Source organism: Peromyscus maniculatus, chromosome 1 (assembly GCF_049852395.1).
Source record: "Peromyscus maniculatus bairdii isolate BWxNUB_F1_BW_parent chromosome 1, HU_Pman_BW_mat_3.1, whole genome shotgun sequence".
Classification (NCBI taxonomy): domain Eukaryota; kingdom Metazoa; phylum Chordata; class Mammalia; order Rodentia; family Cricetidae; genus Peromyscus; species Peromyscus maniculatus.
In genome coordinates this window covers 188,980,353-189,004,199 of record NC_134852.1, presented here as the reverse complement: position 1 = coordinate 189,004,199, position 23,847 = coordinate 188,980,353, and the positions used below count along the sequence as shown (strand labels likewise).

At 43.0% G+C, this 23,847-nt stretch overlaps 1 long non-coding RNA gene across 2 annotated transcripts; it reads right to left on the bottom strand.

Annotated features, from left to right (window-relative positions):
- Positions 1–469: 469 nt before the first annotated feature.
- Positions 470–23,803, bottom strand: LOC143271023 (uncharacterized). Of its 2 annotated transcripts, XR_013048284.1 has the most exons (5): positions 23,205–23,803; positions 22,579–22,664; positions 21,409–21,533; positions 8,782–8,887; positions 470–788 (listed from the first exon to the last, which is right to left on the bottom strand). It is a non-coding gene; the product is annotated as an uncharacterized LOC143271023 (long non-coding RNA). The 2 variants fall into 2 exon arrangements; XR_013048287.1 differs by lacking the exons at positions 470–788; positions 8,782–8,887 and adding an exon at positions 19,653–19,868.
- Between the last annotated feature and the right edge of the window lie 44 nt (positions 23,804–23,847).

Below are 23,847 nucleotides of genomic sequence, written 5' to 3'. Positions count from 1 at the left end.
GGATGTGTGGCTTCACGTACTTAAATTTGCTGAGAGCACTCCTTCCTGAGTTTGCTTTATCCCTTGATCCAGTGTTGCACCATTACCCTCAAGTTTCTTAACTGCAGATGGAAAGTCATGGCTCCTATCCTCCTTGCCTGTCAGCAGGCCTTTTATCTTTTGGGGGCAGGGATTAGGTGTCGTGGGTGGAGTGGGGGTGATATATTAGTGGATTTGAAAACCGACTCCTGCCCCATCCGGCTCCTGTGTGGCCTGGCATCGATGTCCATGGTCTGGCATCGACATGTATGGCATCATATATAGTTTGTAAAATACCTTTGGATTTCATCATTACAAAGCACCTCATCCAGTCCCAGAGGGGAGCAGGGAGTTCTCATTACCGCTGTTTTACTGGTAAAATAACAGATCTGGAAGATGGCCATCTTCCCACAGGCTGGAATAATGAAAGGCAAAACGGGGCTTGTCTGGGTTCATGTTAACTTGACCTTTACTTTACCAAGTCCCCTTTGCTAAGTGGATATAATCTTATACCAGTACAGCCCAAACGACAGCTCAATGACTTTGTTCAGTGGAGATTTGACTTAATGCATTTACGGAAATCACATTTGTATTGACTTTACAAATAGAAGTTCCATTACTTTTGTAGAAGCTTATTATTCTTGTTTTCTAAATGAGAAAACACAGTTTGGATAGAGTGAGGAACTCGGTCAAGGTTACATGGGTGTCATAGTTGACTACCACTGGGTCGTCTGATGGAACCTCTACTTCCTATGCACAGCTCCCGTCCACTGTAAGAGAAGATATGAACCAGGTTAGGTGGGGTTTCCAAGCCTTTGCCACTGAGAGCTACAGACACATGGGCTTCTCTCATGCTGGTCTGTGACTCTGCCAGACTCCAGGGATGGGAGCAAGGATTCTGGATGGTGACTGCTGCACCAGGGGAAAATTCTTTCTTTTAGTTTTTAAAAAATATAGTGCAATATTGTTATTCAGGGTTCATTTCTTTTTAATGGGTGTTTTGGGTGAGCTTTTGAATAGGAGGCCACGCCAAGAACTAGGTTTATTTAATTAACTAGTTAATTTATTTTGGTGTGTGTGTGTGTGTGTGTGTGTGTGTGTGTGTGTGTGTGTGTGTATTAAGCCCAGGTCCTTGAATATTCTAGGCAAATACTTTACCATGTAGCTATACTTCTGGCTCTTCATTTTTTATGTACAATTTTCTATGGGAGGTTTGGCTTTCTGTATAACAACATTGATTAAACTTCACTGAGTGAAATGCTGACCTAGATAGGGCAAGCTTAGATTCAAATTTCATTCTCTAAGGGCTAGCCATTTCTTCCCTCCTGCAAATTCCACATTTCCACATCACAGCTCTTCCGAAAATGGATATCAGTTATTAAGTCACTTCTCAAATAGTCTTTGTCCAGAGCTGCAGTTGTCAGGGCACTGGAGGACTTTGAATCAGTGTCAGCTGCACCTGGGAGCTTGTTAGAAACACAGGCCTCAGGCAGCCTGAAGCAGAGTCTGTGTTTGATGAGAATCTCAGGTAACACGTACACATGTGAACATTTGGAAGCACTGATAAGGGCACAATGTATTTTACTAATACCATTAGCCTTTTGTGCATAGATGTAACCAACCTCATAAAAATACTTAATTTTCATCTATACCAAATATACCCAGACTTTCCCCTTCTTACTACTCCCTAAGGAAGGCAGTGAAACAACCGGTTTTTTTTTTTTATCACATTTAGATTGCATAAGCCCATATATTTGCATTCACTTATGTTAGTACTTTCTAGACATCATATCCTTAGCGAAATCTTCACCTGCTCCTCATAAAACTGGCGAAGAGAAACTGTCTTCCAAAGTCCTTACAGCTCCCTCACCTCCTTTGTGCTTGATCAGTCCTGACCTTCACCCCAAAAGTTACAACAGAGGAATCACATTTATCTTCCCACTGCCCCACTGTCCACCTTGAGGACAAAGACTCTGTCCCCTTGAGTCCCTGTCCTGCCTTTAGTACCTAGAAATGCAGCCAAGCTTTACATTACAGATATTTGCTGAATAAATGGATCCTGAAAAACTGTATCTTAATTATCATTCAAGCCAAGAATTCCATGACTCTGGGTGTGTGGGGTGGCACTGGACACAACCATTGAAGATGGAAGAGGGTGTGATTTAGACAACTCCTCTCTACCTGGGAGACAGCCTCAACTGTTAGCTGCCAGGCAACCATGGCTAGCTCAAAACTCAAAGTTGTTAAAGCATACTTCATAAACAGGAGACAGGACCAGTTTTCCAAACCTAACCATATGTTTAATGCTTATTGGCCAATAGATCTGAGGCAAAAATTGAGGTTCAACTAATATCTTTTTACTACCAAGAAAAGTATTCACAAGTTCTTTGATACCAGCAAGAGTAACTCATTGGTAATTTACTACTTGGAAAGTACCCATCAAGCAAAGCTAAACTTTCATTGTTACTTCTTCTTTTTTAAGTATTTCAAGAAAAACAAAATGGTAGCAGAGAAAAAATACCCAACAACCTCCATACCAAATGCTGCTTCTAGAGATGAAAAAGTGTACCTGAAGTGAAGAAAGTTGCTACCTGGAGTTCATCAGTTAAACACTGACGAAGGAAAGATGACAAAGCATTGTGGATTGACTGACTGACTGACTGACTGACTGACTTCCTTTCTCCTTTCTCCCTCCCTCTCTACCTTTCTTCCTTCCTTTCTTTTTTTTCTTTCCCAAGACAAGGGTTCTCTGTGTAGCCCTGGCTGTCCTGGATCTCACTCTGTAGACTAGGCTGGCCTTGAACTCAGAGATCCACCTGCCTCTGCCTCCCTAGTGCTGAGATTAAGGGTGTGTGGAGTTTATAATGTAGGCCAAAGTGAAAATAATGCGCATAGACAACTATAGCATGGAGAATGGGGAAGAGAGGTCGAAACACCTTGCTGAAGCATTCTTATGTGTCAGATGGCTAATATTATTTAGAAATATACTACAGTCAGGGAAAGATGGACAATACAAACTCCAGGGCAACATCTAAAATATAGAAAATAAGCCTTTGATGAAACTCATCATAACAGCTAGTTGATCAAAAGAAAGACAAGGAACAACAACAACAAAAGACAAACAAAAACAACAACAAAAAACCCCAGATAAATAGAAAGCAGACAGCAAGAAGGACTTAAATCCAACCAATTTGGTAACTGCATTAATGAAAATGATCTAAGCACTTCAATTAGAGGAAGGGGCTGTCAGATGTGATACAAAACCAAATAAAAGAAAACAAACCACCCCAAGTCCACACTCTCTACATTTAAAAAGGCAAGGAAGATATATTGAGGGAAAACTGAGCTCCAAAGAGCTTCAATGGGCTGGAGGTGGCTTAGTGGTGGAGTATGTGCTTAGATACCATGGAGACCCAGTTTCAATCCCCAGCACCCAAAAACAACAGGTAAAAATAAAATAAGATAAAGTAAAAATTCTCTGGTGCTACATTAGTATCAGACAAAGCAGACTTCTGATAAGGACAGAGTGTCTACAAAACACAGCAAATGTACCCAGTGGTGTGTGGGAATGACTATACCTGCCTGCTTTGGTTTCCATACATATAAATAAGGACCCTGCTTTTGACTTTCCTTCTCTTTCTAAAAGCTTGGGGGTGGGTTGTTGCTATGGTTTCCTTGTGTTTACACTTAGTAGTCAATGTGATGGGTTAGCAGTGAGACCTTGAAAAAATGACTGGACTATGAAGGGAACTCCATGAATGGAGTTGGGTCCTTTGTGAAAGAGGCTTCATGTAGCATTTTGTTGTTTTTTTCTGTGACATGGAGACATACCACTCCTCCTCTCAAGGAGATGCAACAGGGACATGCTTCTGTGGAAGAAGATCATCTTCCTGGCCCGTTGGTCTTGCTCTTTTTCTAGAACTATGGGGAAGTACACGACCACCCAGTCTTAGGTATTGTGTTATAGAAACAGACAGTGGGAATCACAGGCTATCTCATGGCATCTACAGGGACCTCTCATTGGCTCACAGTATGATGAGGTTCGTAAACTCTACCTTCATTTGCACTTGGTTTTACCTGCCCCTGGAGTGATCCATGCTCTCCCAGGGCTGTTGTCTCTCCTGCTTCCTGCTACCCTTCTAGCTACCCTCTTGGTACCCTACTCTGCTCACTCTACCTCCCCAGCTGTCTGGCTCAGGGCACGTGCTCGCCATTTCACTCACAGGTAACTGGGCTGGGAAATAACTTCTCTGGACTCTGGCTCTACTGAAGAGACTCTTGGAAAGGCAGCTTGGTGACACAGACGTTTTGGTATCACACACTTCGTCTAGGTGTGAGTGCTGAGTAGGGATGGCGTCATATAACGGCTTCCATGCTGCCATTGAAACTGTTTCTCCCCTCCTTCCTGTTGCGGATAGACCTTCTTTTCTTGTGGTGGATTTTACCCAGAATTCCTCGCTCCCCTTTTGACTGGATCTTGTGGCTCTCTCACACTCATGCTATTTACCACTGTATCACCCTGTTTATACCAGTGTTTCCCGGGGTTCTTGGGATTCTCCTTGTTCCTATGACTGGATGCCATTTTTCTGAAGGCCCTGCTGACTTCCATTGAAGAAGAGAGTGTGAAGAAGCATGCCCCACACCCTGTCTTCACTTAGCTTTATAGACTTCCTGTTTTAGTCATTGAGCTAACCGAGCATGATATAGGTTTTCAAGAACCTGGGAGAGGGGATCCCATAGATTTAGAATCTATGGAGATAAATCACAAAATAAGAAATGTGAACAATTAGTTAACATGTTTCTTATTGCTTCATTTAAAATTAGAAATCTTCAAAATGGAAAATCAGAGTGTAAAATGCCATCCATTAGCTTGAGTGTCTTAAAAAAAGGTGTGGTTATGAGAACTAGTTATGACCAGTCATGATTCCAAGCTGCCTTTTGATGCCTGAGGTAAGGTGACAGAGGTCATTTGAGGACAAAGCTGAGCCCCTGATGCTCTGCCATGGCCAGCCTTAAATGAGGATGTGGAAACACTGGTTGGTGTGGAGTTGAAATGACATCCCAAAGCTAGCCACTCAGAGACCGTGGCCTCCTTTCCATAAATGCCAGCCTTATTGCTCATGGAGTGAAGTAGTACGCCTTTCACCTTCCTAGATCTCAAGGAAGTGGTCAAGAACTTATTCTCTATGAAACAGTTCTAATGTTTAATTTGGGGTTTGATGTGTCTTGTCACCATGTCACCACATCATCACAAGGGTTTCTTGGCCCGGAGATTGGGAGCACGTGCGCTGTGTGTCGAACAGGATATGGTAATGCCTGCCCGCAGGGTTATGGGAAGGATGAGGTGAGCTAAGGTACACATGTTTAGTGTTCCCAGTTCATGGCCTTCAAAGGCTGCTGCTGTCCAAAGCAGAAACCGCAAATTTCATAGTATGACTTCCAAAGACCTTGGGGGATCCGGCTTCACCCCGCTCTCCTCACTTCGTCGAATGAGTTAATGCGAGTGCTCTGCAGTGCTCCACTTTTGTGCCTTGACTTGCTCTGGCCCCTGACGGAAGATCCCAGCGTCCCCTCTGCCCAGTCCTGCCCCCTGCATGGCTTGGTGCACACACTCTGGGAGGGCTTTCCCATTGGCTGGGCCATGGAGAACAGTTCCTCTTGGCATGTTCGCCTCGCTCTATGTGGACCTTATAGAAACCCTACTTTCTACTTTTGTTCCACCAATTTACATGTATATTGTATCTCTGTGTGTTTCAAAGGACAAGCCTGAGGCTATTTCCCCTTGCACATTCAGTCACCCTGGCATTTTGTTTTACCCAGAATATTTTATAAACAAATGGATTAAACCTGAGAGTTTCTATTTGGTGAAGTTTAGGGGCTGGTGGGAGTCACTGTCCTGTACTTATCTACACTGTATAGAGTTACCTTCCTTGGAGTATTGACTAAAGAGTGTAAAATTTTTCTCCTAATTACAAGTATTCGATTAGAACACCTCATGGGTCTCACCTAGCTTTAGAAAACTGTGAGCTCATTATCTGGAGAGATGTCAAGATGACGCCCTGAATCCTCTCTGTTGAGTTTCAGGGTTGGGTGTCAACCTGGATGTAGGGAGAATTGAGTCACGGAAGCTGATAGATTAATTTGCACTCTAGAATTAATGACCTGGTGTTCAGAATCCTTGGATGCTTTGTTATCCAGTTTTCCAGTGTATGTTTGGGATTCTGGACAATAGAGTGTAGAGTCTTCGCACTGAATGAGGCCTTCTCTTCTCCTCTTTGAGGCTGGCTCCTCATGAAGCCTTTTTAGCTCTGACACGGCTCACAGGCTTTGCCTGAGCAAGTCTGTGTCAGTCACTCCTTCATTACTCTGATTAAATTACCTGACTTAGGTAAGAGGGAAGTTTCATTTTGCTTCCATCGTTTCAGAGAGTTTCAGTCCATTCAAATGGGGACGGCACAGCGGAGGGCCCTCTCGATCACAGCAGGACCGTGAGGGTGAAGGCTGCTCACAGTGGGGCAGTCCAGAAAGCAGAGCAGAACTGGGACTGGGGCCAAGTGTAACCTTCAATGGCCTACCCCTAATGACCCACTCTTCCAGCTAGGCCACATCTCCCGAAGCCTCCACAGACAATGCCACTGGCTGGGGAATAAGCCTTTAAGTTTCCGAGGGTGTTTCAGAGCCAGGCTGTAACTAAGTCTAATGAGCAAATCCTCTCCTGCTTTCTAGCGCATTGCTGGACAGCCCAGTTGTTAGGAAGGTTTCTCTTGTATTGAATCAAAATTTATCTGTGTCTTTAGCTGGTGAGAAGAGGCGCATGCCATCAAGTCTCACGATCTGAGTTCGATACCTGGAACCCACATGGTGGAAGGAGAGAACTGATTCCCACAGTTGTCTTCTCACCTCTACACACAAGATATGGTACATGTGTGTGCACGGGCACGCGCGCACACGCTCACACACACACACACACACACACAAAACGAACAAACACATAAATAAACGTAAAAATTATCTTTTTTTATTTTTTTTCATTGGTCTTATTTTAGCTTTGGAGCCAAGGAGAAGTTCGTTCTCTAATCCATACCTGAACTCTCCATATTCATAAATGTATTCCTTGGGGATTTGTAGGCTAGGCTCCTCCAGCTCCTTTGACAGCGTGTGTGACAATCCCTCTGGCCTCTTTTTGGATTTCTGGTTTGTTAATGATCTTCCTAAAAGGTAGAGCAGAATGTACCATGCTCACCTCTAGTTACAGACTATGTTTACTTCCAGGCACATTTCTATAGATGCTTTGCAACCATCATCTCACTTCATGCTCTAGACAGCCCGACGCAGGTAGTGCTTACTACTTTCATTTACAGATGAGAAATCCGTAGCTTATTAAGACATTGCTGGACTCGAGGTTTTACAGCAGTAAGAATAAAACTGTGTATGGTGATTTTTCTCAAGCTGACAGCTCTCTATACACGATTGTACTTACTGTACAACAACTTAATTACAATAAATCTAATTCTTTAATACAGTCCCTAGGTTTGAATCGAATGTAATGCAGAAAGTCCGGTGACTGAGAGATCGCTCTGCCCTGGCTGGTGGGCCCAGCTGTATGGTCTGAACAAATGCCCAGTGACCCTCTGTCACTCCACATTGCTCAGTGACTCCCTCGAGGGCACGGTGCAGGCTTTCAGTGCTCATTCACGAAGCCATCGCAAGTGATTGCTTGCAGCAAATGACTGTTACGGAAGGGCTGGGAGGAAAGAACAGGCAGGTGACTTCCTCGACTGGATGGTAAGTTAGAAGAGGTTGGCTTCCTTGTCTGTTTGTAAAGGCGATACAGGCTAAGCAGCACTGGGGCAAAGCAGAGGACAGCGATGTGACTGGAAATGCCCTGCAGTGCCCGCTGAGAGGAGGGAGGAATTCTTTCCAAACACGTGGGAATCTAGTAAAGCCTATGGAGGAGGTTGCATTTGAACAAATCCCATGCTTTCATTTCATTCTCTAAAGACGGTACTTCAATTGGCCTTTCCCATATAAGAGTTTTATAAAAATCAAATAAAGCAATTCAAGGGAGTTTAATACAGTACCTGTTACTCAGTGAGGCATCACTGAAGTTAACTATTTATTGTTGGAGAAGCAGCATTAGGTCAGGGTCAGCTATAGCATTCTGAAGTCATCCAGGCCTGGGTTCAAATCCAATCTGGTGTACTTATGATTATCTAATTTCTCTGAGCCTTGATAACCAACTAGAATGGAGTGGATGGCAACATTACTCAAGTAGGTAGATTCTATGAGCTGATGTATGTGCCACACAGTCGTATATCTGGGAAACAGTTTATATCATATATTTTTGTTTGTCTGATAGAATTATTTATCTTTTGAGCTGGGCCTTGAAGGATGAGTAGGGTTTGGATAAGAAGCAGAACATGCTAGATAGAAGATCCAGGCATGAAGAACACTGTGATCAGTAAAGAGGTCACTTCATTGGGTCATCTAAACTGTGTGAGGAATTCAGTGATAAGGACTGGGTAATCTTGGATGCCAGGGTGAAGAGTCTGGGGTCTAGTTTCCCTGGTCAGTGCAGCTATGTTGGGATGTGTTTGAAATCATTGGTCCTCCTTGTTCTGTGCCACCTTTATGTCTTCAGTGCTTCCTCCCTGGACTCCTTGCCCTCCACTCCCATCTTGCACCTCTTTTCTTACTGTTCTACAGAGCAGATGTTAAAAAATTGCTCCAAACAAAACTCAAATACCTATCTCACCTACTAACCTCTTTAATGGCTTCCAGTGGCTCTTAGGGCAAAAATGGCATCCTCACAATTTAAAATCTTCTGCTTGATCTAGCTTCTCCTTTACACTGGGACCCAGTCAGAATTCTGGCAGAAAAAGAGTACCATCAAAGCATGGGTGAGGACAAGATTGTGGCTAGGACTGGAGACAAATGCAGCCCTCTGTGGGCTAATAGAAGCTGTTGTCTGCTCTAGTACTGAGGGACATGTGGAGGAGCCATTATGAGGCTGTGGGGATGCTCTATAGAGAAGACCCCTTGATGGAAATCATGGCCTGCAGTAGGAGTGAGAAGCCAATCTCAGCCACCTGTCAAGATTGAAGCTGGGGAATAAATTCTTCAATTTTATTCTCCTTCCCACCCTCTTCTCTCCTGCCATTGACCAAATCCAACCAGAACCCAAAGGTTAGAAACACCCATTGATAAAATCTGTGTAAGTGAGGCTCCCTAGGCATGAAGCATACTGTACAAATGGGGCAAATGCATTTGGAGGACCACTTGGAAGTCTACAACAGGCCCTTGCGCGGTTTTTCCAAGTCGCCTTGTACTTTACATGCAGTATTTCCTTGGGTCTTTCATACTTGCCAGTTTACCTAGCTGATACCCCCCAGTCATCTAATTTCAGCCTGAGTATCAAGTACTCATGCAAGGAGCTTTCCATGATCTTTCTCTGTTGTGGAGTAATCTTTTTGTACACTGTGACGATGTGTCACTCTGGTTGGTTTAATAAAAAGCTAAATGGCCAACAGCTAGGCAGGATTTTCAGGGCAGAGAGAATGTGGGGAAGAAGAAAGTAGAGTCTCCAGCCAGATACTGAACAAGTAGGATGGACAATACAGAGATGAGGTAATAAAGCCACAAGGCAGAAAATAAATTAACAGAAATGGGTTAATTTAAGTTAAAAGAGCTAGTTAGAAACAAGCCTGAGCTATCAGCTGAGCTTTCACAATTAATAATAAGTCTCTGTGTGGTTATTTGGGAGCTGGCTGGCAGGACAGAGAAAGACTGCCTACATTTCTCCATTTAGGTCATGTTCCTCAGGACTCCTTGTAGTTGTCTTTTGACTTATGTATGGAATTTCATTTAATTAACTATAACTATTTGTTTAATAGTTTCTTTTACAGACCACAGTAAATAATAAGAATAGAGGATACATGTGTGCATATACCCACTTGTGTATGCTCATGTGGAAGTCAGAGGGAAACTTTGGATATCATTCTCCAGGTGAACTTGCCAAGGACGTTAGGCTGGTTGGCCAATGAGCTCCAAGGACGTACCTGACTTTGTCCCCAAAGTTCTGACATTCTCTGTGCATGATACCAGGGCTGGTCTTTCTTGGTGACTGAATTCAGGTCTTCATACTTACAAGGCAAGTACTTTACCAGCTGAGATATTTCTTAGTTCTTCTCTCTTCCTACCTCCTTCTTCTCTTCTGAGACAGGGTCTCATTCTGTATTCCAGATTAGCATAGAACTCACTGTGGTCTCAGACCCACAGCAATTCTCCTGCTTCAATCTTCCAAGTGCTTGGATTACAAGCATGAGCCACTGTGCTCGGCTTACAATACAGGCTACATGAGCAAATTTCACCCGAGTGTCTATGATGTTGAGGCATTGAGAAGTATAAGGGATATGGAAATGGATGATATTTGGTATCTGTCCTCGAGAGTTCATAGTTTATTAAAGGAGGCAGTGAAGTAATCAAAACAAACTCATTGAGTGCTGCAAGGGCTATTTTAGTTTTCTAAGCAAATTCATCTCTAAAGTTCAGGGGAGAGAACAGGGCATTCTGTCTCTGTTACCATGGATTGGGGACATTTAGCAGAAGACATTTGAGCTGGACCTTGAAGGATGGATAAGGTGAAGGACTTCCCAGGAGAGGAAAGAGTAGAGACAAACAGAGACCATAGCACACCAAGGCGAGCACTCATTTGACCTGTGTACTTTCTACAATTAGAGGTGTGCATTATGCAGCAGAAATGTCCAGCAGGCTTGAAAGTCAATGGTGATCTTACACAAGCAGCAAAATGAGGGAGAAAAACATTGGAAGATAGAGGAAGAAAGAGAGACTTGGAAACCTATGAAGAAAAGGAGAGGTTGGTCAATAGAAGGACCATCAGAGGATGAGAAAGGCTTTTAGATACACTAAGAGAATTCCTGATGAGTTATTGCTTTAAAGAAACCCAAGTCTCCAACTGGTCCCGGTCCTGGGAACTGGCTTGTGGAACTGGCCTGAAAACAAATCTGCCATGTCCTAGGACAGCTTGTACTTTTGCTGGGGCTCCCAAGTCTGGTTCATTGGGTGGTTCGATTGGCACCGCTTTGTGGTACTTTTGAAATGACCTTTCTTCTTGCCTGCCAACCTTGTGGTTCACTATCTTTATTTAGGATTTCTTTTATTTGGGGAGGGGGGTCAACATTCCTCTGTGGACTGTTTCTCAAAGCATCTTTTGACAGTTCATGTTCTTTCCACCTGCCGATTCACAGCATTCATCTCAGTTCAATATCATCTTCTCAATTATCTGTGAGGCAGTGGGAAGCCAGTACCTATATTTATAATTAATGCATCCCATTCACCTGGTGGGCATGTGTGCTAGATAGACACGATGTCAGATGTTGGAGATACGCAGATGAATAAGGCATTGCCCTTGCTCTCAAGGAACATACAGTCTAGCAGGGGAGACAAACACAAAGCAGATTCTTTTTAATCAAAGTTAATGCTGCATGAAACGATAAGAAATCCTCTAGGATCTTATGGAAAACACAGAGAAGGTTGTTGAGGTAGGGGAGGGCATGGAGGGCTCCCTGCAGAAACGACTTCTGAGATGAACCTCAGAAAAATGAGTGGAGAGAGGACTCTCTAGGTGAGGGGCAGCATTTGAGCACAGGTACTGATTGCTTGTTGAATTTTGGTAGATTTAGATTGGGGTAGCTACTGCTGGATTTTGTGGTCAGAGCTGTGTATTGGTTGTGACACATTTGAATGAATTTTGAGACAAGCCAACAAGAAGGCTATTCAATCCAAATAAGAGATGAGGAAGAGCAAGGCAGTAAAGTAGGCAGACTTAGAAATCCAATGAGTATGGAGAGACAAGTGCCCAACAGACTGCTCATGCTCCATCTTAGTACAATATCTGTGAATGACCCAGATAATGTACACATGAGGTTGGGTCTTGACTTCAAAAGTCCACTTATGTCCTGTGACTTTTTTCACAGTAATTCAGTTTTTACCAAGTCTCATTTTCCCCATTGACAGAATGGAATAATGAGTGATGTGGTGGTTTGAAAGAAAATGGCCCCTAAAGGGGGTGTGGAGGTGTGGCCTTATTGTAGTAAGTGTGGTCTTGTTGGAGGAAGTGTGTCACTGTGGAGGTGGTCTTTGAGATCTCAAACGTACTCAAGATACTGCCCAGTGTCTCAGACCACTTCCTGTTGCCTGTGAATCAAGATGTAAGAACTTTCAGCTCCTTCTCTAGCACCATGTAAGCCTCCACCACAATGAAATGCTTTCCTTTGTAAGAGTTGCCATGGCCATGGTGTTTCTTCACAGTGATAGGAAGGATTTTAATGAAGAGTAAATGGATAAAGGTTATAAGGACACTGAAAGGTCTAACCACACATAAAATGCTATTGCTCAAGTGCTGACTCTGGTTACTACTAATTGAACCTTGCATTTCTGTTTGGATTTTGCAAAATAATAAACTCTTCCAATACAAACCATGGAGAAGACTTGTTCAGTAAATAGTCCCAAACTTTGAATTTGGAGGTGGGGTGGGGTGGAAGCAAGACAAGAAAAAGTGATAGCTAATCATTTTTTTGTTCTGAGTTAAGCGCCATCTCCTGCTCTTTTTAACTTAATGCTATTTATTTTATTACTTTCTTTTGCTCAGTCTGACTTATTTCTTTTTTAAATTAGCTTTTAGTTACCATCAAAATAATGCATTTCATTATTGTCGGAAATAAAATCTGTTAGTCCATTTTCAAAGGTACCTTGAGACAGCTTAGGCTGGGCTACAAATGAATAGGAAATACTAGACCCTTGCTAAAGCCTGCCGGTGTGGCTGTCACCCCACTCAAAATCCTACTCACAAGCATGAAGTTGAGAGTAGAAAATTACTAATGTTACTAATGGCCAAGCTTGCCTAAAAGGTCAGGTGTCTGACAGAGATGAACCCACACACATTTTTGTTGAAAAAAACAATGCATGTAAGGGGGGAAGGATATGATGAAGATGAGGTGTAAGCTTGTACTTTCCTGAAATGAGAAAAGAGGAAGGGATTTGTATGCTTAGGGTTTAAAATCTATTCCCTGTGCACAGTTAGCTGTGCCTGCCATGCTGGGCTGACCCCCTTACTCTGCAAGGTCATGAAATTAACTGCTTCAATGGGACTCTTATTATGAAGTGAGGGTCATTGTTCTCACAATCATGACATCTTTATACATAAGTGTCATTACATTTCATTTTCACTCTCTTCCCCTCCCTCGTCTTTTCCCACATCACTCACTTCCAGCTGTTTTCCTTACTTCTATTGAGTATCCCCTTCTGCTCTCCTGTTATGGATCCCATTGCCCTCTCTAATTCCCATCTCCCTTTAGGTCTGCTCCCCAATTCTCAGGATCCCCTTTCTAGTGTCATGACCCATAAATACATATACATAAATATGTGCATATGGATACATGTATATAATTTAAAATTCAGGTTCCACATCTGAAGAGAAATAGGTACTTTCTGTCTTTCTGAGCCTGGCTTATTTCACTTAACATAGGATTTCCAGTTCCATCCATTTCCTGCACTATTTGTGAATAGGGCAACAACAAACATGAATGTGCAAATGTCTCTGTGATATGTTGGCTTAGAGGTTTTTGGGTAAATACTCAAGAATAATACAATTTAATTTGAAATGAGCATTATAGCTTGGCAGGGTGGTGCATGCCTGTAATCCCAGCACTTGAAAGCAGAGGACAGGAGGTTATAGTTGGAAGTTTTTCTGTGTCCCGTCCAGTCTTGCAGCCGTTCAGACCCAAATAAACATACAGAGGCTTATATTAATTATGAACTGGATGGCCATGGCCTATGGCTCAAGCTTCTTGCTAGCTCGCTCTTATATCTTAATTTAACCCATTTCTATTAATCTATAAGTTGCCATGTGGTCGTAGCTTACCGGTATTTTCACATCTTGCTTCTCCTGCTGGCAGCTCACAGCGTCTGTCCCACTTTCCTTTCTTCTCTCACTGTCTCTCTTGGATTTTCTTGCCTGACTCCATCCTGCCCTGCCATTGGCCAATGCAGCTTTATCAACCAATCAGAGCAGCCCATATTCACAGCATACAGAAAGACATCTCACAGCAGGAGGTCATCCTCAGCTGTATGACAAATTCTAGGCCAACCTGCACTCAACCTGTTTAAAAAAGCTAAATAAATAAATAAGGCACAATAAAGTAAACATGAACATTATATTATAATCATATTATATTGTAGCTAGCAGTGCTGTGGAATAAACTTTGAACAGTGTAAATATATATTGCTGTCACTGGTTATTAAAAAAGCTGATTGGCCAATAGCTGGACAGGTGGAGGTTAAGCAGAAGAGCCAAACTGAGAGGATGCTGGGAAGAAGGAGGGCAGAGTCTAGGGAGTCAGACTCAGAAGAAGCAACATGGGAAGTTCATAGATGAGATAAAAGACCACACAGATTAATAGAAATGGGTTAATTCAAGTTGTTGTTAGAGACAAGCCTAAGCTATTGGCCAAGCATTTATCATTGATAGTAAGTCTCTGTGTGGTTATTTGGGAGTGGCTGCCAGAACACAGAGAAAAGTCCACCTACAGAGTGGTGATGTCATTAGATGTGTAAAAGAACCTAGCATGCTGGATACATAATTTGTTCTTAGTATTGTGAATTGTCTTCCTACTGTTCTTTTTCAGAATGAAGATCTTTTTCAACTACCAATTGTTTGAGCTCTAAAAACTCAATAATACACATAGGAAAGCCAGACCAAATGCCATTTTGCTCAGCAGTGTCACTTTTGACTACAGGAGGTAGGTAACCTGTTTGGATTGGGGAAGAGAGGGCATTTGGAAGCACTTGTCTTTCTCTTGGTGGCTGTCAAATCACTCCTAACTTTACTAAGTGATTTAAAAGTTTAACAGTTGCAGCAGGGTGTGGTGGGGCACACCTCTAATCCCAAAACATGGGAGAGAGAGAGAGGCTGGTGGGTTTCTGTAAATTCGGGGCTAGCCTGGTCTAAACAGAGTGTTCCAGGACAGCCAAAGCTATATAGAGAGACCTTATCTCAGAAAGACAAACAAAAACAAAACAAAACACAATGTTTAACAATTGCTCGTTTAAAAAAAGCCAGTACTTAGCTAACGAGTATAAACAACTCTTGGAGAAAGGTGGCTGTGAATAGTGTTTTTAAAGTTTTGGGTGATATTCTAGAAGATTTACTACACTTTAAACAAAATATTAAAACCCTAGTACAATTAATTAGTTGACTCTGTGGTATCTGGAAAATTGCCTTCTCCAGGCTCCCAAGGTGGAACTTTCCATCACATCCTAGGCATGCAGCAACCAAGCAGAAATAGTGCTCTGACAGACATCAGACTCTGGCCTAGACTAGATCTACATTTTCCCCCAAGGTTTATGGAGACAATGCCCAGTTCTAGTTACAAAGAGAGGAATACGGAGCTCTGAACACCACTTGGAGCCAGTAACTATGAGCAGTTCTGTTTGGCTTTGGGAGTAGGGTGATGTGAGTCATTTGTGAGCCTGAGGGGGCAGTTCCTTAGGGGAGGAGGTTGGTTTTGTCATAATTAAAGGAAGTGTTGCAGTACCTCACAAGTGAGTGGGCTTGCTTCTGTTGAAGGTGCTCTGAAACCTTTCCTATAGCCAAAGTTCAGAGCTGAGTCCAGACATCAGGTTATAAAACAGAAAGCCTGTGTAGTGGATGATATGAGCCTGGTAAATAAAGTGGCCTGCTTTACAGACAGCTGCTGCACTCGTATGATATTCATATTTAAAGCAAAGTAACAGAATTTGATGTCACAGGGCATAAAGACTTAATGAAATGTGTGACCAAGCCAGAGGTGCGAATACCTGCCTAGTCATAGCAATGTAGGACAATGTAGAAGGCATCATCCCACACAGCACCGAGGAAGCCAGGCAACCATGAAGAGGCTTGTCTGACTCAGGGGAAGGATTGGCCATACACTGCTGCTCCTCTTGTACCAAGCAGATTCAGTCTTTGCTTTAATACTAATTTTGAACCTTCAACAATATGGTTATAGGTTTTGTAAATAAGTTTCTTTCAAGCATATCATGTACTTTGACCATATTAACCCCCCACTCTCTCCTTTATACCTATCCCCTCAGAGACAACTTATTTTTAACTTTTTTTCATTCAATGTATTTTGACCATGTTTTCCACCTCCCTACCTATCCAACTTTATGCTCCTTTTCCTTCTTTCTCAAAACCAAAAAACTAAAAATTCACACAAAAATGAAAATAAAAACAAAAACCCCCAATAAGACAAGAAAAAAATGCTTAAAAGCAACAAAAAGCCTACGAAAAAATATGGATCTCTTTTTGTGTTGGCCAACTACTCCTGGGCATGTGGTCTGCCCTGGAGTGTGGTTGTTATACCCAATGACACTGTATTGGAGAAAACTAATTTTCCTTTGGCCAGTGGGTATCAGTTGCAAATAGCTTCTTGGTTAGGGTGTATGTGGTGGTTTGAATGTGAATGAGAGTAGGCTCATCTATTTGAAAGTCTGGTTCCTAGTTGGTGGACTGTTTAGGAAGGATTAAGAGGTGTGGCCTCATTGGAGGAAGTGTGTCACTGGGGATGGGCTTGGAGGTTTCAAAAGCCCATGTCAGGCTCATTCTTGCATTCTCTATCTGCAACTTGTGGATCAGATCTGAGTTCTCAGCCACTGCTCCAGAATCATGCCTGTCTGCTGCCATGCTTCCTGCCATGATGATCATGGACTCACCCTCTGAAACTGTAAGCAAGTCCCCCCCCCATTAAATGTTTTCTTTTACAAGTTGCCTTTCTTGATGTCTCCTCACAGAAATTGAACAGTAACTAAGACAGGGTGGGGCCCCGTGTCCACTCCCCACCCCCTCAGTGCCAGGACCCCATCTGGCTTGAACCTCTGCAGGCCCTGTGCATGCTGCCACAGTCTCTGTGAATTCACATGTGGACCAGTCCTGTTGTGTCTGGAGGACATGATTTCCTTGGTGCTGTCCATCCCCTTTGGTTATTACTATCTTTCTGTCTCCTTTTCCACATAGATCCCTGAGCCCTGAGGGGAGAGGGTTGATGAAGACGTACCATTTAGGACTGAGTGTTCCAACATCTCTCCTTCTCTGCACATTGTCCAGCTGTGGTTCTCTATGTTGATTCCCATCTGCTTCTTGATGGGGACTGAGTGATCCCCTCACCTAGGAGCTTTTTCTCTTCTTTTTTTTAGTTTTTTTGAGACAGGGTCTCACTATGTAGCATTGGCTAGGTAGACCAAGCTGGCCTCAAACACACAGAGATCTCCTGCCTCTGCCTCCAGAATGCTGGGATTAAAGGTGTGTGCCACCACATCCAGCTGGAACTTTTTTTTAAAAAAGGGAAATTAAAATTTTTGACTACACATTTAAATAAAAATAATTACAATCCCCAGACCAGACGTGTGCGTGTGTGTGTGTGTGTGTGTGTGTGTGTGTGTGTGTGTGTGTGTGTGGTGTGTGGTGTGTATGTGTGTGACAACCTGAATTAAATTAGGATTGCTTGAATGAGTAGAGTTGGAGGATTATTTACTAGACCACAAACAACTTAATCACTTAAGCAGCTATATCACTGAAGAAAACGAACTTCACTCCCATTCTGTAGCTGGAGTTTTCCTGTGTACACCTGGCTCTTGCAGCTTCTCGGACCCAAGTAAACACAGAGACTTATACTACTTATAAACCGTATGGCCATGGCAGGCTTCTTGCTATCCAGTTCTTCTTTTTTTTCATTTTTCTTTATTAAGAAATTTTCTGCTATCTAGTTCTTATATCTTAAATTAACCCATTTCTATTAATCTATAAGTTGCCACGTGGCTTGTGACTTACTGGTACTTTTATATCTTGCTTCCTCTGTGTCTGGCTGGCGACTCCTGACTCCACCTTCCTGTTCCCAGAATTCTCCTCTCTGCTTATCCCACCTATACTATACTTCCTGCCTGGCTACTGGCCAATCAGCATTTTATTTATTAACCAAATCATAGCAACATATTTACAGCATACAGAGCAATATCCACAGCACCATTCAGTATTTTCCCCCTTCTCTCAAAGTTATGAATTAAAGTAGAAATTCTCCAAATCACCAGAATTGCAGTGCCCAGGGTAGGTGGAGCTGGGCCAATAGTGTCACACTCACATTGAAGCTTGTTCCCCATATAATGGTATTGAAATGTGTCAGGACCTTTAAGAGGTTAAACCTGATGGGAGGTGACTGGGTCTCGCCTGCTCTCTGAAAGGACTGATGCTAAGCTGACCTCTAGAAGTAGAGTAGATTCTCAAGAGTGGATTAGTTCTTGCCAGAGCTGGCTGTCTCTTGTCCTCTCTTGATGTGTGACCTGTTGCCTGTGGATGCTCCATGGACACGCTCTGCTGTGTTGTGGTGCAGTCAGTGGTCCTTTGCCAGAGTCCCTGGCCATGCTGCCTGAGCTTGCTGGCCACTGGAATTAAGAGCTAAGTAAATCTTTTTTGTTGTTGTTGTTTGTTTTTTGAGACAGGGTTTCTCTGTGTAGCTTTGTGCCTTTCCTGGATCTCGCTCTGTAGACCAGGCTGGCCTTGAACTCACAAAGATCCGCCTGGCTCTGCCTCCCAAGTGCTGGGACTAGAGGCATGTGCCACCACTGCCCAGCTAAATCTTTTCACGTTACATATTACCCTTCATCTGGCAATGTGTTAAAGCAACACAGAACAGACTAGGAATTTCCTACTGACATGTCTTTTTTTTTTTTTTTTTTGAGACAGGGTTTTTCTGTGTAGCTTTCGAGCCTGTCCTGGATCTCGCTCTGTAGACCAGGCTGGCCTCAAACTCACAGAGATCTGTCTGCCTCTCCCTTCCAAGTGCTGGGATTAAAGGCGTGTGCCACCGCCGGCTCCTACTGACATGTCTTATTTGCACATGTTGTTATGTCATCAACCCACTTTAGAATCCTCTCCACAGAGGATGAAAGTGATTTATTGCTCACATCTTTCTCATCCCCGCTCCGAGGCTGGTCAGCTGCCCATTTATCGAACAATCCATTCCCCTCTCTCCTTATTAGAAATGCCCTCATGTAGCATATAGTAAATTCTGATATGTAAGCATGTCTATTTCTGGATTCTTTCCTTTCACTGATAACTCTGTTTTCATGTACCCACATTCATTTTGTAAAACTATAGTACAAGCAGACAGAGCTAAAATGCCTTCTTCTTATTCTTTTTCAGAATATTATTTGTTCTCATTTTGCTTTTTCTTTTGATGTTTCCTGTGAATTTGGTTACATTTTGGCTAATTTCTGTTTCTTTTCTTGCATGGCCTTTCTTCTTTTTCTCCTTCCGAGGTAGTCATGTCCAAGCCTTTAAATGGCTGGCAAGATGGCTCAGTGGGTAAAAGCACTTGCCTCCAGGCCTGATGCCCTGAGTTTGATCCCTGGAACCCACATAGCAGGAGAGAACCTACTCCTGCAGGGTATCCTCTGATGCCACTCATGTGCCACGGCATGTGCGTGTACACACACACACACACACACACACACACACACACACACACATACACACACTCATAAATAAGTAATGGCATTTAAAAGTCTCTTAAAATGTCCTTCAGCATGATGCAATTGTTATCCCTTAGATTCTTTATAGCTCAACACTTTTATTCACCTTCATCCTTCAGTGAAGACAGAGACACCACAGCAATTTGGAGATTGCAACATCAAGATGAGTGAATGCCCCTCCCCAGAGTCAGACTGTATTTTACCCATTTCTCATCTCATTTTGTAGCACTCAGATGTCTCATTTTTGTTCAAGATAATCCAGGAGACTAAAAAAAAAATCATGTTATTTTGTTGGTGGTATGTGCCTATAGTCTTAGCTACTTGGGAAACTGAGGCAGATGATTGAGTACAGGAGTTTGGGATTATAGTGTGCTATGTCTTTGGGGCTTGTTGGCTGTCAGGGAGCTCCAGGTTTAGGAAGAGACCCTGTTTCAAAAAATAAGGCGGTGGTGGAGACTGAGGAAGACATTCAACATTTACATACACACGTTCATTTTACATACATACACACAAACATGAATATGTACACACACATACACATCACATAACACAACACAACACACACACACACACACATACACACACACACAAAGAAGAAAAAGAAAATGAGTTGGTTGGTAACGGGGGACCCCAGGGTGAGTTTCCCACAAAGGCAGTTCAGCTTTCTGACGATATATTGAGCAAATGCTTGGACAGCCCCACTGTGTAACTCACAGTCAGTGGCCCCTCATTCCTGGGCTGCATTTTGAGTTTAAAATCTAATAAAGCCTGGAATATTCTCAAGGTCAGTGGGCTATGGCTTATGACTCCTGGTAACTCCTAGCATGGAGCTGGACACGCCACACCAATCACAGAGCCCAGTCGATGGATTTATTATGTGAAGATGAGCAACACAAAGCAGTATTTAAATGTTGCCAAACCACACTTGGAGAAAGCCCACAAATAATAAAATTCTTCATAACTCCTGGTTTGAGCCATCTTCATTGACGCAATACTCAACTAAAAAACACTGACTCCCTTCCAGTCTCCCTAGTCCTATAATGAAAGGCAGCAAAAATCAGCCAGGAGCCCGAATCATCAAGCTTACAGGTCACACTGACTTCTCTTAGGAAAGAGTACTGTTTTCCCTTTTATTTCTCTGGAAGTTGAAACAGAAAGTTGCTTTGACAGCACTAATCAACACCAGGGGGCAGGAGAGAAAGCAGAGTTAATAGAACTTCAGAGGGACAGTGGGAGGAAACCAGCAAAGACACTAAAAACCTTCCAACATGGCTCTTGGCACCCAGCAGGGAGACTCTCCACATTACTTGGGTCTGAGAGTTTGAAAATCTTCTCAGATTTACTTCTTAATTACAGAAGTCTTCTGTGTTTATTGTAAAAAGAAAAAAAATCCAAAAGCTACAGAGAAGCAAAACAAAAACATTTTATGACTTGTACTGTCATCATCCCCAAATAAGCACTACTGTTTCAGTAGAGCGAATATTCTAGTTCCTAGTCATGCACACCGTTCCCTCTTTAGGAGAGTCATAACATATTCGTCTTATTGTGTGCTGTTCCACAACTTTAGCTGGTAATATTCACGCTTTACCTCTACATATGTTTTGTGTAGAGAAAAAGCCTGCCCAAGATTCTAGTTTGGGCTCTGACCTAACCAGCCCTTGGCAAGCAGCTCAGCTTCTTGGGATTTAGATTTCTCAACTGTGAAAATATAAAGAGTTTGATGCCAACAATACACAAGGCCCCTCCTATCTCTATCCTAACTGACCAGTGACTAAAAGAAGACAGAATGGGGCAGGTGGTACTTACCAATCTTGCATCACACAAGTTCTGATCCCAGCTTTACTTGGAAGGTCCTGGGCAGGTTTATGAATCTCCTCATGGGTTTCCTTTTTCAAAGATGGTTTTTGTGACAGGCAACGCCACCCAGGATCCTGTAAGTATTAAACAGAAAACACAATGCAATAGAATTGTGTTTGACACATGATAAGGCTCAATGAGCTGAAAATGGAAGTTTCTGTCCTGCCAGCAACTCCCAAATACCCAGCAGCTGCTTCCCAAATAATTGACGTGGAGGCTTAATATAAATTATAAATGCTCAGCTGGTAGCTCAGGCTTATTACTAACTAGCTCTTAAATTAATCCACAGTTCTTATCTATGTTTAGCCACATGGCTTGGTACCTTTTCTCAGTACGGCATTCTCATCTTGTTTCCTCTGCATCTGGCTGGTGACTTTCTGACCCCACCCTTCCTCTTCCCAGCATTCTTAGTTTGGAAGCCCTGCCTATACTTCCTGCCTGGCTACTGGCCAATCAGTGTTTTATTAAACCAATTCGAGTGACAAATCTTTACATTGTACAAGAGGATTATTCCATAGCAATGAGCATCAGCCATGATCACTGTTTCCCTCAGGTACTGACTTCGTTGAAGGGGAGAGTAGAAACAAGCACAGAAGAATCAAGCACTCTCTTGAGATCTAATATGGGTTGAACACATGAACTAGGTATGGTACAATTTCATTTATTCCTCAGAACAAATTTATCATCTCTATACTGCACACCAGGAAATGGGGGCTAGATCTTGCCTGGATTCAAGTGAGGACCAAACCCCAAACATTGTCTTTCAGATGGTTTGGGTCTACTTGATGTGCCATTAGATAGTTTATTTCAGAAATAAAGCCCAAGAGAGATGGTCCAGTGATTAAGAGCACTTGCTGCTCTTGTGGAAGACCAGAGTTTGGTTCCCAGCACCTGCATCGTGGCTTACAACCATCAGTAACTCCAGTGCCAGGGAATCTAATGCCCACTTCTGACTCTGAAGGCACTGTGTGCATGTGGTATGCATATATACATACATACAGGCAAAAACACTCGTGTCTACAATAAAAGGAATATTTTTAAAAACCTAGTCATTAAGCATTTTCCTCTGTGATGTTCAGTATAAATTTCTTAAAAAAGAAAAGATTTGTTTTTACTTACTTTTGTGTGTCTCTGTGTTTGTATGTGCATGTGTGCATGTGTGCAGGTCCAGCAGAAGCCAGAAGACAGCATAGATTCTCCTAGAGCTGGAATGACAGGGGGGTGTGAGCCACATCATGGGGTGCTGGAAACTGACCTCTGGTCCTCTGAAAGAGCAGCAAAGCATTCTAACCACTGAGCAGTCGCCAGCCCAGAAGCACGGAGTTTTGTTCTTCATTGTTTAACTCCATTGTAATAATTCTAGTATTTGACAGATAAATGACACAGAAAAATTTTGCACATTCTAATTGGCTGCTGGATAACCAACCAGAGCTAGGTCATGGGGCTAACTTGTACATATATGCATATAAGAACAATTAGCAAAACAGAGGCCATGAATTTGAAAGAGGACAAGGAGGGATATACAGGAGTATTTGGAGGGGGAGAAGGAAGGGGGAAATGATGAAATTATATTAAAATCTCAGAAAAACAAAAGAAGAAAAACAATTTATACTTGACTAACAAATCTACTTTTATAATTTTTAATTCTACAGCTGATTTGGTCCCTCAAGCTCCAAAATAAAATAAGGAAACCTCAGTGAAAGCAGCTGGCTTGGGAGGGTCATGACATGTACTGTGATTTTTACCTCATTCCCTATGGAACCCCAGCCAGGGGTTTGTGCTGTCTGCTGCATCTGATGGCAATGAGCAAGGACAGTAACTTCATGCTGGCCTCTAGTTTTCTCTTCCACGGAGAAAACTGAAGAGATCAGCATACAAAGTATCTGCTTGCTTCTATCAGAGGCAGTCTCGCTAGGCTGTCCAGGCTGCCTTCCTGCCTGTCTTCAGAGGGAAGAGATCACAGAGAGTTTTCTTTACATTTGTTAAGAGAAAATGATAACTCCTGACATCCCCTGCCTATTTTGAGTGGCTGTATGGCGTTATTCGTGGAGAAGAAAAGCCAGCCAACTTTTTTTTTGTGTGTGTGTGTGGGCCAAGGTGCCTGGACACACAAAGCAAGAAGCACATAGACACCGGGTGGAGACACAACTTTCTGAGCTCTGACTCAACTCTGCACAGACCCATGCATCACAGAGAAGACCCCTCCAGGCTCGCACAGGCAGGGAGAGGCCAGCTGAGAGTCTGCGGCCGTGCGCTACGTGACGCGCGCGGGGTTCCGGGAACACGGTTGGGTCCCGCTGGCCCAGGGCTCCCCGACACCGCGCCCGCCTTCCAGCACGCTCCGGGCACATCCAGCCCCGCGGTGATCACGTTCCGGGGACAAGGGCT